This window comes from Dermochelys coriacea, chromosome 1 (assembly GCF_009764565.3).
Source record: "Dermochelys coriacea isolate rDerCor1 chromosome 1, rDerCor1.pri.v4, whole genome shotgun sequence".
Classification (NCBI taxonomy): Eukaryota; Metazoa; Chordata; order Testudines; family Dermochelyidae; genus Dermochelys; species Dermochelys coriacea.
In genome coordinates, this window is record NC_050068.2 from 39,235,606 (window position 1) to 39,251,773 (window position 16,168).

At 43.9% G+C, this 16,168-nt stretch overlaps 1 protein-coding gene across 36 annotated transcripts in view; it reads left to right on the top strand.

Annotated features, from left to right (window-relative positions):
* Positions 1–8,619: 8,619 nt before the first annotated feature.
* The window catches only part of ZMYM2 (zinc finger MYM-type containing 2), a 190,509-nt gene continuing 182,960 nt past the window's right edge, over positions 8,620–16,168 (top strand). For 9 of the 36 annotated variants that reach the window (XM_043504243.1, XM_038421075.2, XM_038420672.2 and 6 more), the window contains exons 1-2: positions 8,639–8,787; positions 9,722–9,778. The gene's annotated coding sequence lies outside the window, so the exon portion shown is untranslated. Of the gene's footprint in view, positions 8,788–8,808; positions 9,012–9,127; positions 9,445–9,721; positions 9,779–16,168 lie in introns of those variants that run through there. The other 27 variants (XM_038420584.2, XM_043504249.1, XM_043504244.1 and 24 more) reach the window with 16 other exon arrangements.

Below are 16,168 nucleotides of genomic sequence, written 5' to 3' on the forward strand. Positions count from 1 at the left end.
TATGTAGATTACAGGGAGCTCCCCCAAGGTATGGAATGTCACACCCACACCTTGTACCAGTCTCCCCCATTGCCACTCCCTTGCCCCAAGGTCTGGCTCTTCACTCCTCTGCATTCCAGCCAGGCTTCTTCCTCCTTACTGCCTGGACACCAGAAGGGGTAGCACTGAGAGCACAAGAGAGACTGTCTCCCCGCTCTCAGGTCCTGTGCCTGGCATCGTAGCAGCCCTAGTTGCCTGGAGGAGCAATTGCAGCCTGGCCTGCTCAGTAGAGACTGAATCTTTGGAGATTTTAGCTGCTCAAACCCTAACTAGTCTCTACTGAACATATGCAAACTGAAATTTTTCAGAGACTTATACATTTGCCAAATGTGAGTGAATTTTCACAGGGACAGGAAGAAGCATATCCCCAGCACTAGGACAAGCTATCTGCAAAATGTAAACTCCTGTCTCCAAACCATGAAGTGCTAGAACTTCTTAATGAAAGAGCTGTATGAATTTTTGAATTTTTTTGTCACTAGTACCACCTAAAATATATGATAGTTGTACATATGATTGTTGCATTATCCTCCATGCTTCATCATATATTGCTCATCTTTTTAGATTGTAAGCACTTTAGGGCACTATGTTTGTATAGTTCCTAGCCCTGTGCAAATATCTCTGCTTGGTGTCTGTATGTACAGCAGTATAATAAAATAATATGCATATGCTTTGTAGACTGCACTATTTTCAGCTGGTTTCCAGATGCAATTCATGGTGTTGAATTTCAAGCCTACCTGGCTAGCATAATGGCAGTTTCTCTCTTTGTGCTCTTTCCTAGCAATAAAGGTTGGCTTAAATGCTCTTGCTAACAGACTTAGCTTCTACATTTATACCTTTATGTCTAATGGTAGAGGAACTTGTCTCTGGAATTTATTTTCCTCCACTGATCCAACAGATGCTAAGTTTCATGACCTTCAAAGTATGCAGTAAGGCCTATATGTACACTCAGGCCAGTTGTGTGCAGCTGAATTTTTGAAATGGTTACGTGGGATTTTTAAAATTAATTAGCATCATTTAGACAAATGCTGTCCCAAGTCATCCCCCTTGTGGCTTGCAATGGCCCTACAGTCACATTGCCTCAGTCTCCTTTTGAGTTCCCCCAGAGCAATCAAGTCACAGCCAAGGTCTTTGAAACAATATTTCCCCTGTCCTGGAGTTAGTTTATTCAACAGCATTCAGTCCCCTTTCTGCTTACCCCTCAGATTTAAGGTAATTTAAGGTAACGATTTAAGTCCTCCTTCTTGGGATATAACCGCATTTGCTCCAACCCCTCAGACAGAGACAAACACCTACAAGATCTCTATCATGCATTCCTACAACTACAATACCCACCTGCTGAAGTGAAGAAACAGATTGACAGAGCCAGAAGAGTACCCAGAAGTCACCTACTACAGGACAGGCCCAACAAAGAAAATAACAGAACGCCATTAGCCATCACCTTCAGCCCCCAACTAAAACCTCTCCAACGCATCATCAAGGATCTACAACCTATCCTGAAGGACGATCCATCACTCTCACAGATCTTGGGAGACAGGCCAGTCCTTGCTTACAGACAGCCCCCCAATCTGAAGCAAATACTCACCACCAACCACACACCACACAACAGAACTACTAACCCAGGAACCTATCCTTGCAACAAAGCCTGTTGCCAACTCTGTCCACATATCTATTCAGGGGACACCATCATAGGGCCTAATCACATCAGCCACACTATCAAAGGCTCGTTCACCTGCGCATCTACCAATGTGATATATGCCATCATGTGCCAGCAATGCCCTTCTGCCATGTACATTGGTCAAACTGGAGAGTCTCTACGTAAAAGAATAAATGAACACAAATCAGACGTCAAGAATTATTACATTCAAAAACCAGTTGGAGAACACTTCAATCTCTTTGGTCACTCGATTACAGACCTCAGAGTGGCTATTCTTCAACAAAAAAACTTCAAAAACAGACTCCAACAAGAGACTGCTGAATTGGAATTAATTTGCAAACTGGATACAATTAACTTAGGCTTGAATAGAGACTGGGAATGGATGAGTCATTACACAAAGTAAAACTATTTTCCCATGTTATTTCTCCCACCCCCCACTGTTCCTCAGATGTTCTTGTTAACTGCTGGAAATAGCCTACCTTGCTTGTCACCATGAAAGGTTTTCCTCCTTCCCCCCCCCCGCTGCTGGTGATGGCTTATCTTAAGTGATCACTCTCCTTACAGTGTGTATGATAAACCCATTGTTTCATGTTCTCTGTGTGGGTATATCAATCTCCCCTCTGTATTTTCCACCAAATGCATCCGATGAAGTGAGCTGTAGCTCACGAAAGCTTATGCTCAAATAAATTTGTTAGTCTCAAAGGTGCCACAAGTACTCCTTTTCTTTTTGTGAATACAGACTAACACGGCTGCTACTCTGAAACCTTGGGACTATGTCTTTAAATCCTGGCCTCCCTGGGCTGTGACTTGCCCCTCAAGTTTAGGGGTTACACAGGATTTAAGTCTTCCCTTTTGGGAGTGTGGGCTGGTTAACTTCTTTCCTCCAGGAGGGGCTTCAGCAGCTTTCCCTGACTGGACTTGGAGCTAAAATGGAAGTATTTTTCATCAGTTTATGTATGTATGGTGAAATTGATGTTTATTAACATTTACTGATACAAATCTAATACTTAAAACTCATAATGAAAAATACAGGTAACGTATTGTTGAAGCAATTTCAATTTTTTTCATGATTGTGTTAGTGCCCAGAGACCCCAATCAGGATTAGGGGACCATTGCTTTAGGTACTGTGTAAACACATACAAACATAAGATGCCTGTCATGAAGAGCTTAAATCTAAATTCCCAATGCAGCTCAATAAAACAGAGAAGGGTAGAGGAAATGATTACAGCATACAAACAAAGTGATTAAGCTGTGATGGGCCCATATTGTTAATTGTGTATGTGACGGGTTGGCCCACTTGAAGGTGCCACTTGATGTACAAGGATACCACTGAGCCCACCTGGGCCCCCTTTGTCCTCCCTTGCTGAGCCAGGCTCTTAAGCCTCCTCTAGAACATTCACAGGCAGGGCCACACCTAGTTGCAGAAAGATACAGATGCTGAGATCAGCTCTGGGAAGACTCAGTTTAAGGGACTTGCCCCAGCACTCAGGTACTCACCTTCCTTGGAGTGCAGACCCAAAGGTATATTGTCTTGCGTTGTATAGAAAGATCTGAACAGTGCAAGCTCATAAAAATATGCCCTCTCCTTCAGTGTGAAGAGAGATATACACAGTTTCTTGCCCCCGCACTAGATATGGATTGCACAATCTGGGTTTAATAATAAAAAAAAACAAGTTTATTAACTATAAAAGGTAGATTTTAAATGATTATAAGGCAGTGGTGGGCAACCTGCGACCCACGGGCCGCATAGCCTGTCAGGGTAATCCGCTAGTGGGCCACGAGACAGTGTTTACACTGACAATCCACAGGCATGGCCACCCGCAGCTCCCAGTGGCTGTGGTTCGCAGCCACCCGGTTTATAGTTTATCATTTATTATTATGATTTAATTGCAGTAACACCTTTTTCTTCTTCTTCGAATGATGTCTCCAGTATGGAGGTTGTCAACCACCACCGTCCATCTTCTGCTGTCGTGACAGGCACAGCATTGTAAATCTTCCACTCTTCTTTGGATACCAGCCCATCTGGCGATTTTTCTGACGTAGCTGGTTTTCTTCCTCTTCCTGATTTACCTGTGATCTTGCCTGACAGTCTGAGTGCTGGAATCAAGTCACTCTGCGATTGATGATCAATGTGTTCACAAAAATATGTTATTCTCCTACCTAGGATCTCAAGTAACTGTCCTGGATCCCAATAGGATCTCAAGTAATTGTGCTATTTTTAAATTCATCCTTCTCATCATCTCATCTATAGTTCTGGTTATTCAGCTATATTATTTTTCCAATTTTCCAGGAGTCGATTTTATACAGGATGCCTGGTCACCACATCAGTGCACCCAGTACTCCATTTTACACTGTCTTGCCTGGGAACAAGGAAGCTAGTCAGATTGCAAAACTTCTTTGCAGGTTTAATTATACTGTACAACTTTCCATGTCAGTTGGTACTAGCAGGTAGTTTCACAAATATTTTCTATGAACAAATATCATTGATCCTTTGGGGATCATCAGCCTTTCCAGAATCCCTTCTGGTAGGGCAATTGCATGCCACTATTGTTAGGATTGGCTGTAGGCTTATTTAATTGCAGCCTACATTTGCCATGTCCAGTACTGTCTTTGGGCTTTTGTGGTATTGTCAGTACTGTGTCAGATTGTCTGCAATTGCTTATTTGACATGTCTCCCTGGTTATATTGCAGCTAGCCTTCATAGCTAAAGGCCGTTCCACTATCTGCAACCATGGATATGCTCGGTGGTAGATGCTGCTTCCCCTTGGAATGATTACCCAGGGTACCTAGGGACCCAAATCATAGACCTATACCCCACTGTGCTAGACACTGTATGAACACACACACCCACACCCACATACACAAAGATTGTTCCTGTCCGAAGGAATTTATAAACTTCTGTTTCTTCTTTCTTTGTTTTTATGTATGTATGAATGTACTTAGTATAGGATGGGGTTGGGCTGAGGAATGGCAGAAGGAGTTGAGTAAATTGGAGCAAGAAAGTGGGATAAAATAAGGAAGGGAAAAAGAAACTGAGGAAGGAGAAACAGAAATGACTAAAGGAAATAAGGAGAGGAAGGAGAGGAGAATGGAAGCAGGGATAGTGAGACTGGAAACAGAGGGACTGTGAGGGAGATAGACAGGAGAAGAGGAAAGCCAATGAATTAGTACACAAAAATTAATTATTTTTGTTACAAATTGTACAAGAGGCCAGATTCTATTTTCACTCTCACTGGTCATAGTAATTGCACTTACATTTTAAAAGGTATATGCTTTATTTGGGTTCCAGACAGATACTTTTCCAAGGCAGCCTTCAAATCAATTGTAATAAATTGTAGGATTGAAGTCTATGTAGTTTAAAGCTTTCTGTTCCCTCCCACTTTCCAAGTGTTCACATATGCCAAACAGTGGTAGACACTTATTTTATCCAAATATTTCTTCTTCTTCCTTGGAAACAGTCATAATTCCAGAGGTTCTGGGCCAGATTCTGTCCTCAGTTACAGAGTTGTAAATCCTGATAGTGACAGTGAAGAGGGAGTCCTTGAATAAATGGAATATTCACTTTCTAATTCTGGAACAAGAGTCTAACCATTCGTTCGCATGTGTGAACACTTGGGAATGTTGGCGGTAATAGGAGGAAGTTTTAAAGTACATACATTCCAATCCCACAATTTATTACACCTGATTTGAAGCTGATAAACTCATCAGGATTCCTGTGAAAGTCTAAATCCTTTTTAAAATATGTCAAATATTTGATTTCGCCTTCTCAGTGAAAATACAATTGACTTAGTTGCCACACCTTTACTTCATGAGACATAGAAAGATATCACTCTTCACATAAGTCATTACTTATACTATAGGTTCAGCTTTGGTGAATTTATCTACTTCCAGTCAATAAATTAGAACTTTTGTAGTGATGCTGCTGACATCAGATCTGTCCATGAGAGCTGTAGCATGGAGAGTATAAATACATCAGTTTCACTTCCATGGTGTTTATGAAGAGATATATTATACTTTATTTATTTATTTTTGAGCTAGAGCAAGTGCTTTCAAACCATAAGATGGAATTGATTAATTTTAATGGTATTTTTAAATAAGGTCAGCCTCACCATGGATCTGTGGATGACAAGACAGATAAAACTCAATACAACAATGCTTGAAGTGGAAAGTATAAGTGTCTATACCCTCACTTTTCACTGCTGTCAGTTGAAAAAATAATTAAAAGATAATTGGTATATGCCATAACTTTTTTCCAAGTTTGAGTAATGAGACAGTGAATTCAAAGCTAGGATTTGTGATCCTTTAGTGGAATTATGATTAGCAAAACTCCAGTAGAAAATACATACATTTCTAGAATTGCAAGCACAAATGTTCAAATTTAAACGTAAACTTTACATTCTGGTGTCCTAGTGATAATGATCTGTACTAATGTGTGAGGGACCTATATGCCATTGCTAGTTCAGGTCTCTTGCTGGGACTTTGTAGAGGCAGAATGCTCAGTGGTTACTCTTTTGACTGATTAAGTAGAATTATTATATGCATCCGATGAAGTGAGCTGTAGCTCACGAAAGCTTATGCTCTAATAAATTTGTTAGTCTCTAAGGTGCCACAAGTACTCCTTTTCTTTTTGCGAATACAGACTAACACGGCTGCTACTCTGAAACCTAAGTAGAATTATGGTTTCCATCTACATATCCTGATTCAGAAAAGCACTCAAGCACATGCTGAAGTCCATCCCTACTCAAAAAAAGCACTTAAAATCACATTTAAGTTCCATTGACTTCAATAGGACTTAAACACATACTTAAAATTAAGCATGTACTTAAGCACAGTTCCAAAATAAGGATGTTTTAATGAACAGAGACCAGAGCCATGTTTATTCCTCTGCAACTAGAAGGGTGACCAAAGTATGTGGACCATTGAGGATAAGTTAAATTTGTTTTGATTCTCAGATACAGAGATCCCATAAAACAAACAAAGAAAACAAAACGACAAAACCCTAAATGTAGAAATGGTAGAATATATCATTTTATTTTATTTTTTGTTTAATCTTAAAAATTTCTCTGGTTTTCATGTATTTAATTAGCTGAACATCCTTCTGTTTTGGGTCAAACTATTTACAATATGAACTCAAAAGAATCCCTCACTGTGGATGGTGAATAACATAATTTAAAATATCATCCTTTCATACTCATTGAGTTGGACCTTTTTCATTATCACTTCATTTCTTTCTTGCGTCACACACAAAAATGGCAGGCATGACCTTGTACCGTAGGTGCCGTTTACCATGGGACACATATATGTTCCCCCATAGCAACAGGTGTTCTCGTCTTTCCAGGGCATCCACAGCTAGGGTGAAGTGCACTAATCATCCTTTCCTACCACCACCATGTAATAATGGTGTCACAAAAGTGTTTGGCTTGGGCTGCTGACTTCAGTCTGAGTCTCAGGGTGGGGCCGTTAGGAAGGAATTAGTTGTAGTGAGACAAAAGAAGCTTTAATATTTCTAGTCTATCCCCCGCAGGAAAATTATGAGCCTAACACACCAAGGGCACGCAGAAGAGCCCAGCCCTTCAGCCACTTCTGCTCCTTCTCAGAGCCACTGCTCCTCCGCACATTACCCGCCCCGACCCCCTGGCATTTGTCGTGGCACTGTGAGAGGGTTGCCGAGGTGGGATGGAAGTGGGGCAAGCAGCTCGACTGACCCGTGCGCCTTACACAGGCGTGAGGCTCTCTCCGGGGGCGTATTGCACAGCGTGGTTGACATGAATTGACGCAGGGTGGAGAGGGCTGGTATTTGCTTCCTTTCTGGGCAGGGGGGAGCCTTTGAGGAGGAAGAGCTGGATTAACTAGCAGTGCGAGAGGCTGAGCTCTCCAGGTCCTCGAAGAAGCGGGCGTGAGTCCCATGGCTAGAGAGGGGGAAGCAGCCGCGCAAAGGAAGTGCGCAGCCTCCATTTTGGCAGAGGGAGCGAGGAGAGCCTGGCTCTCGGTGTCTTGCCGCCTTTGCCGCTCTGAGCCCCGCGGACCACCCCCAGGGCATTGCCTGGGGCGCCCTGCGTGTGTCACTGCAAGGCAGAGGCGCTTCAAACTGGCCCCTTTCTGAGCCTCAGCTTGGTTTGAATTGGTCCCAAGTTCCCCGCAGCAGCTTCCGACAAAATGGAGGACGTTACCACCACCACTACTACCACCACCACCACCACCAGCAGCAGCAGCAGCAGCTCCTCCAGGAGCCATGGCGGCTGCTGACATGGCTCCCTCCCCCAGCGTGGGTGGGAGTCCTTTGTGGAGGAGGCGACGGGACTCCTGAGTGGGGCATGGGTGTGGAGAGTCTCTGCCCCGGGGGAGGGGACTGTGCGCTCTCTCGCTCTTCTGTGGGGGAGGGTTTCCATTAGCCACACTCTGTCCTTCATGGAAATGGCTCCAGCCCAGGTTTACAGCCCTGCCGGAGGCGGGGCCCAACCTATAAGAAGCTGTGGACGAGCTGTGCCCGACCTGCCCTCGGCGACCATGGGGTGATTGCCCCGTGCCCACAACTGGGGCTGTTGCCCATGGGGACTCAGCAGAAGGATGGGCTAGGTAATACTCTCCCCACCCCACCAGTTGTCTGGATGAGCGTGGCCAGCCTTGTACCCAAACTTCTGCAAGTTACTGTCAAACAGCAGCACTGGGAACCGGAGCAGAGCCCCCGTCGCCTCCCAGCCCCAATACTCGGGTATTAGAACTGCTGCTGCTGGTGGGCAATGAAATTCGGGTTTCTCTAACCTGATGGATTAAAGTGGGAAGAACGGTGGGCGTGGTTAGAAGAAAGATTGGCAGCTTTTAGACCCAACCTGCTGCAGGAATCTCTGATGGACGGACGGTCCGTCCAATCGGCTTGCCTACCGCTAAAGCTCTCCCTCTGTGGGAGCCAATGGGCGGGTTAGGGTGGGCGCTCTTCCCCAAGCTCGGTTGGCCCTGCTCCTCCTTCCCCTCGCTAGCAGCTGCGCTTAGCCCGGGACTGGACCGAGTTAGAGTTGAGGCGGCGGAGGAGTAGCGCGGAGTGCGTGTGACCGGGGGGAGGGGGAGCCCCGTGCCTGTGAGCGGTGGGGAGCTGGGTAAGGTGGGGATGGGGAGTGCCGCACCCTAGGGGCGGACGGGGGGCAGCTGGAGGCTCAGAGCTGCCCTTAGGGCGGGGATGGGAGGGGAGCCGCCGTGCCTCACAGACACCCGGGCTAAGTGCCCCACTGTGGCGTCGCTGCTGCCGCCTCTCGCTACGGAGAGGAGCGGGTAGGACCGGGGCAGCCCCAGTGACTATCTCGCTCTGGTGGGGGCGAAGGGGGTAAATCGGGGGCGGGCTGGGGCAGAACCGGGGGCGCAGGGGCATTTGGGGGGAGGGGTGTTTCAGTTTTAGCGCCTCCTATTTTAACTCGCTCCCTCCCCCTCCGGGCCCTCCGCTGTTGTTGTGCCCAGCTTCCTCGCCCCCTCCCGCCCGCGGGTGTCTCCCTCCCTTGCCCGGCGCTGCGCTCCGCGGATCCTGCCGCCGCCGCTGCTGCTCCCCTCCCGTATTGTTTGGCTGGGTGTCTCTAATGGCGGACAGGAGGCGGCAGTGCTGCCGGCCGACTGCAGGGGGGCAAACCCGAGACCCGGGGCAACTGCTGAGGGAGCGAGCGGGGCGTAAGGGCGTTATTCCGGCACAGAGGGGTGGCTGCTGAGGGCTCTGTGCCCCCCGCGGCAGGGGACTCCGCTGAGGGGCTGTTCGGGCAAGTTAGCAGGTAATAATCCCCCTTTCTCTGCTGCCGGGCTGCCTCTTACTTGCACCTTCCCAGGAAAGGCCCCGGGGCAGATCCGTGCAATCCTTTCTGCAGCGGGGAGCTGGATAGCTCTTTGGGGTAATACCCCATAACCTACTGGGAAGGCCATGTGTAGAAGTGGGGGGAGGGAAGTGGCGGGCAATGCAGGTAATACCTGCCCTGGCAAAGGGGACGCTGCCGACCTCCCCTCCTCCCCCGTTTTCCCGGCCGCATGTTAACCCCCATGCCTTTCCCCTAGGCTCCAGCCCAGTTTGGTGCAGCCTTGGCAGAGACCAGAAGGGAGAGGAGCTCCATTGTGAGTGCTATTTATGTATCTATTTCTGCCTCAAGTAGCCCTGTCTAAAGGGGGCTCAGCCGCGTTGTGTGGGGATCGGGGTAAGAAGAGGAAAGTCCGGGATAGGGTGGGGGAGATGCCTGGGTGCAGCAGCTGCTGCCCTGGGGCGAAGCCCCTGTAATGGCTGTGAGGCGGCTCCTCCTCGGGGTGGGCGCTGCTGCTGCAGGCATCGCTCCTGCAATACCAACTCCAGCAAGCAGACGACGGGCTCCTGCTGCTGCTGCTCATGTTACTTAGCTGGGGAGGGGGGAGGGCATATTTCGGCTGCCCTCTAGAGTTTTAGATTGTACATTAAAATACACAACGTGACACATTTAGCCATCTTTAATTTTTATATCTTTCCTGTAACCTGCCTGTAGGAGTACGGGGGAAGGCAGAGATCTAAAATAATCCAGTAATTCGCAGAGCCTATTCCGGTGTTTGGCCTTTGTGTAGTTGGATCAGTTCTTGCTGCCTGCGGGTTTGCTTGGGTGATTCTGTCGGGTGCTATTGGGGTTTCACGTGTCACAGCAATGTTCCTGTGTTAAGCAACCATCTGCGTTACTCTTTCCCCAAAACCCCTGAGGTCACCTGAGAAACCCACACCTTGTCACTGATCCGTTTCAGTGTCTCATCGGTATGGGATTTTCGAAGCAGATTGTGTTCTCTGTTAGGTCACCTAAGGAGAGACCGATTATTGATCCCTATTCACATAGGTTCTGTAACTTGTCGCAGGTTTGCACCTTTTTAGTAATGTTCTTTTCTGCGCTCTGTGGAATCACGAATCCCAAAATTACAAAGTAGCGCAGTGAAGGCGAAAGTAATATTAGTATCTAGACACAATGTATTTTGAGAGCTCACGGGACTGGATGCTGTCGGTGCTGCAGGGTTTCGCCACTGGAGGCCGCTGCAACGATCTATTGATTGCACTGAAACATCTCGTTAACAAACGTGCTGGAGGCAGAACAAAACAAGAAGTCAGAACATACTTCGGGCAGTAAACTCGGTTTTGTGTAGAAGGATTCCAAATCTGAAAATATTCCTAAACATTTAATCATCTTGTTTGATATCTAAATATTACATAGGATAGTCAAAGAAAGTAAAAAGGAAGTTCTTTTCCAGCAGCATTGGGCAGTAACTTTACTTTGTACTTTTTATTATGTACATGGATACAGAGACTAGGTGGCTCCCTAAATAAATCCACAGCTCTAATTCTCTGTCATACATGTTTGTATTTATTCTGAAATTCTAAAATGAGCAGTAACACTGACCATTAGTTTCAGAGTAGCAGCCGTGTTAGTCTGTATTCGCAAAAAGAAAAGGAGTACTTGTGGCACCTTAGAGACTAACAAATTTATTAGAGCATAAGCTTTCGTGAGCTATCCGATGAAGTGAGCTGTAGCTCACGAAAGCTTATGCTCTAATAAATTTGTTAGTCTCTAAGGTGCCACAAGTACTCCTTTTCTTTTCACTGACCATTAGCACTCACACAGCCTCTAACTATTAAAGAGCTTGTTCTAATATAATCTCTGTTTTGCTGCAGTACCTTATTTTTAATTTTTATGTTTCTGTTCTGCCTGTGGCATAAGGCTACCTTCCAGCCTCAGTTCTGATTCATTATATATTCCAGTGTAATAACTATTGTAGACTTTGTCTGTAGTACATGTTGCTGTAATAGCTAAGTTCTGAGTAACATAGCTTATGTCAGCAATGCAAAATTCTACTAGCCTTCTCACTCAGGGCAAGTAACTTTTTTATTTATTTTTTTTTGGATGAGTGAGTAAATATAATTAGGTTTATTTATAATCATCACTATCACTATCACAATGGCAAAGGGAAGGCAAGTGTATTATTGTGCCTGGATGAGTACATTTTCATGACAGTCTTGCATGGCCACCTGCTAGAAGACAAGAATAGCTTTATGCAATACTCCTTCTATATAAAAGTGTAGATAAGAACCAAACATCTTGAACCATCATTGTGTTCTAAAGGCAGACGTATGGAGCAAATCCCTTTTTACAAAGCCTCTATTTCACCATATTAATAAACTAAGTCATCTTAATTCTTCATTGACCCTAAATGTTTTGTTCCATTCTACTGTTGCTCTTTCTTTGGAATAAAATGTTGGGAGGGATTGTTTTGACAAGTATATAAAAACAAAGTGAATTTGAAATTCTATATCTTCTATGAATTGAGCTTGTGCAAAACATACGTGAATGCGTGTGGAACCAAGGTTTCAGTTGATTTATTTTCCAACTCTTTTAGTAGATTTTGTTGACTCAGTCTTGGCTATTTGTTATGCCTTGTCCATCACTACTGTTTTTACATTGCTGTGGCATCTTTCATCCCAAAAACTTTATGTATTGTACAGAGAGCTACTGAAATCTAGCTTACATCTTTTATGGTGGATGGCAACCAACCAGACACACTGGATAATAGGGAGAATGGGAAATTTGATCAAGGACATTAGGGCCAGTACAACTACTAATGAAAAATGCTACAAAATCTTTGACACTTGTGAAGAGCAGGTTTTTTATGTTAGATTTTCTTCCAAAAGGCCTGTTTTCCTCAAATGGCAATGAATTCTGTTTAAAGTACCCTAGAATGATGAGGGGTTGTGGTACAGGCAGCCTAGTTGGATCAAACCTGCTGGGGAGAGAACTTGTCTTCTCCAGGAAATTGGATAAAAATTTGTTTAATGTAGACCTTATAACTGTGTGTGTTTAGAGTCTTCTTGGCTAGCAGAGTTCAGTTTTGTTTCCTGTCAAAAGCAATTCATTGCAACTTTGTTTTATTATTCAAGCCAAATTTTTGCCTCAGTGATTTAGGTTATGTCTACACTAGCACTTGTATCAGCAAAACTTTTGTTGCTCAGGAGTGTAAAAAAACACCACCCTGAGCTACAATAAGTTTTGCTGGCATAACGTGCACAGTGCTCTGTCGGTTGGAGATAACAGGAGAGAACTCTCCTGTTGACATAATGCGACTACATGAGTGCTTTTACAGCAGCACAGCTATATCGCTGTGCCTCTGTACGCTTGTCAGTGTAGACATGGGCTTAGTCATGTTGCCTTCCTGGAGCCTGTGACTGACTAGCTTTCTTATGGATGGGAGACTGTTCTTTTTGAACTTTGTTCCTTACTGCTTGTAGGGTGCCTGCTAGTCACAAGTGTTCCTGAAACTGGAAATTACTATGTCCTTCTGTATTGTTGGTTTCTTGTCCTTTGTGCTCTTCATGCAGGACCACAGCTTATTTCCTAGTCACTTGAGTCCTAATACTATTAGGAAAAATCTTTCACCTGAAAGAAGTTAAGAAATGGACTAGGAATATAAAGACACCTATGGTGTATAGTTAACTTTTATGCCCCTTTTCACTTGGTACCTTGATATATTGATTAGACTCAACTTGCATGTACTTAAATAGTGATTTTTTTTTGCAGTCTAAGGCCTCTTCCAGTTTCTGGAAGTGATCAGTTAAAAGATAAAACTTTATTAATCTGTGAAACTCAGTGCCACTAGATATCATTGAGTCCAAGAGCTTTATAGGATTGTGTGTGTGTATGAGAACATCCACAGTTCCATGATAGGATTAAAATTTTTTTAAAGAAGGGATAAAAACTTTAATGCTTGAGGACTTAACTCTTGTCAGTTAGTGCTGGTCTTAAGAGACTTCTTATAGACAGTTATTTCATAATTGTCCACTACAAGGTTTCTTGCATCTTCCTCTGAAGCATTTGGTACTGGTCATGGGCAGGATAATGGTTTATGTGGATTGCTGTTCTTATCTGATATGGCAATTCCTGTGGTCTTGAAACAACCAGGCTGCTTTCTGCTGGGAGTCTAATTTGGGGCTCTTGTTGACAGCCTAACTTGTATTGGTGTGTGTTCAAATTATTTTAACTGGGAAATGTTTACAAAGTTATTTCTGTTAACATTTATAATTTAGGCTGGGAAAGTCTTACTAATTCAACATATCCAAAATGAATCCGGGTCATTCAACTCTGTACTCAAATGAGTATTTTCAGATTGATGCATAGTCTGTATAGACTTGAAACTAAAACCCATTTGAAGTAGAATCTTGTGTGGGTGATACACACGCGCACACACACACACTTTGGAGCTATTTTTTTTTTAAATGTTTAAACTCCCTTCTGTCCCCATCCTGCACTAAGTCACACTGAATGATTATTTGATGATGATCTCATGCTTTGGGTGGTAATCTCACTTCAAAATTTAAATTCAAGATTTTCAGTAACTTAAATTTGAATCTTTCTTTGCTATTGCACGTCAGGTGTGCACGGTTTTAGATCTCTAGAACATTCAGCATTTAAATGTGTTGCTGCTGCTTAGAATACTTAAAACATTTTTGCAGACTGATTTATTGCAAGAAACTACATACATAGAATACTATATTTGTTCATTTAAATAAATGTAGCACTCCTTCATTTTTGTCCATGCTGGAAAAAGCTTTATTGTTGGGTTACCTGGAAGAATTTTATTTTTATTGTAATTGCACCAAAGGTGCTAATCTGGACTGGAACCCCATAGTGTGACAGGTGCAATACAGATATCTAGAAAGACATGGTCCCTGCACAAAGAACTTATCTTTCATTTGTCACTTCTCATGTTAATGAGAATGTGGAAAAACAAGCATTATCTCCTTTTTTTTTTTTTTTTTTTTTTTTTTTTTTCCCTTCCCCAGTCTTGGATATTATGTGAATTAGCTGTGTGCACATTTTAACAATACCAAATCACTTAAAAGTATTGTCCTTCTGCTCTGACTTGGTTGTCATCAGTTGGACCAGAAGAAGGTCATTGGAAGAGGGTAGTGGCCTTACATCAGTTTAGGGGAGGGCATTCTATCTGCATGAGGCATCATAGTGGAAAGCATGAAGATGGCTGTCAGAAGAGGTCAAACTGGCATTTGAGGTTGTCATAATTATGGCAGAGCAGGAAAGTTGATAGTTAGTTATAATTACAGTTACAGCAGCATACTGAGGCATAAATTGAACCATCTGTCATCTCTCTTCTCTCTCTCCTTCTCCTTCCAATAGAAAAAAGGTGCAAGCTGGAGTTGCATACTGGGAAGGATTTCTTTTGATTTGTATCATTTGGGTGTACATTGACACCATGGTAATGAATGCTATTTACATGCCTATTAAAAAAAAATTACTATGCTAACTTCACATCTTTTACCTCGGTTCAGGATCAATTTTCATAGAGTTTAAGGTCAGAAAGGACCAACAGATCATCTTGTCTGACCTGTATATCACAGGCCAACAGCACCACCCAGTAACTGCTTATTAAATCCAACAACTAAAATTAGATCAAAGTATTACAGCTCACAGAGACTAGACTTGTGTGTTAACGGCAGAGAATAGGGGGGCCCAAGGTACTCCAGTGCCTGAGGCCCCTGCAACAGCAGGGAAATTGTTAGATATACCCAGATAATCCTGGCAAGTGATCACGATCCACACACTTCAGAGGAAAGCGGAACCCCCTCCTGTTCACTGCCAGTCTGCCATATGTAAGGTAGGGAAGAAATATTCCCCCAGATCAATCAGCATGTGAGCAAGAGCCAAGTACTTGAGAGAGAATGCTCCGTGCCACTTCCGAGACCTGGCACACCCTGCCCAATGTCCCATCTCCAGCTGTGGTCATCCCTGATGCTTCAGAGGAAGGAGACAAAAAAGCCACCCCAGAATACGTGTGTGTGTTTTTCCAGACTGTCCCTTCCTGACCTCTGCAGCTGGCTTGCTGAAATCCTGAAGCATGAGCTTTTAGGAATTTAAGACAAATCTGAAGTGAGCCCCAGGGCTGCTGAATCATGCCTTTTATCACAAGCAACCCCATCATAAAATCACTCATATAAATATGTCCAGCTCTCTTAAAACTAAGTTGTTTCCTCCCCACAACTCCTATTCCAGAATCTCACCCCTCTGATGACCAGAAACTGTCTTCTAATTTCCAGCCTGAATTTGTTCATGGCCCGTTGTATCCATTTGTTCTTGTGTCACTACTGTCCTTTAGCTTAAATAGGTCTTCAGCCTCCCTGGTATTTATCCCCTGATTTATTTATAGAGAGTAATCATATCGCCTCTCTGCCTTCTTTTTTGCTAAACTTAAAAAGGCCAAGCTGTTCCGTTCTCTCATAAAATGGGCCCTCCATTCCCCTCATGATTCTAGTAGTTTTCTGCACCTGTTTCAGTTTGAATTCGTCTTTCTTGAACATGGATGACCATAATATATACTGTATACAGTATTTTAGGTGAGGTCTTATGATGCGTTGTACAATTGCATTAATATTACTCTATCTCTACTGGAAATGCGTCATCCTAGGATCATGTTTGCCTCTTTTGCAGCCGCCTCACA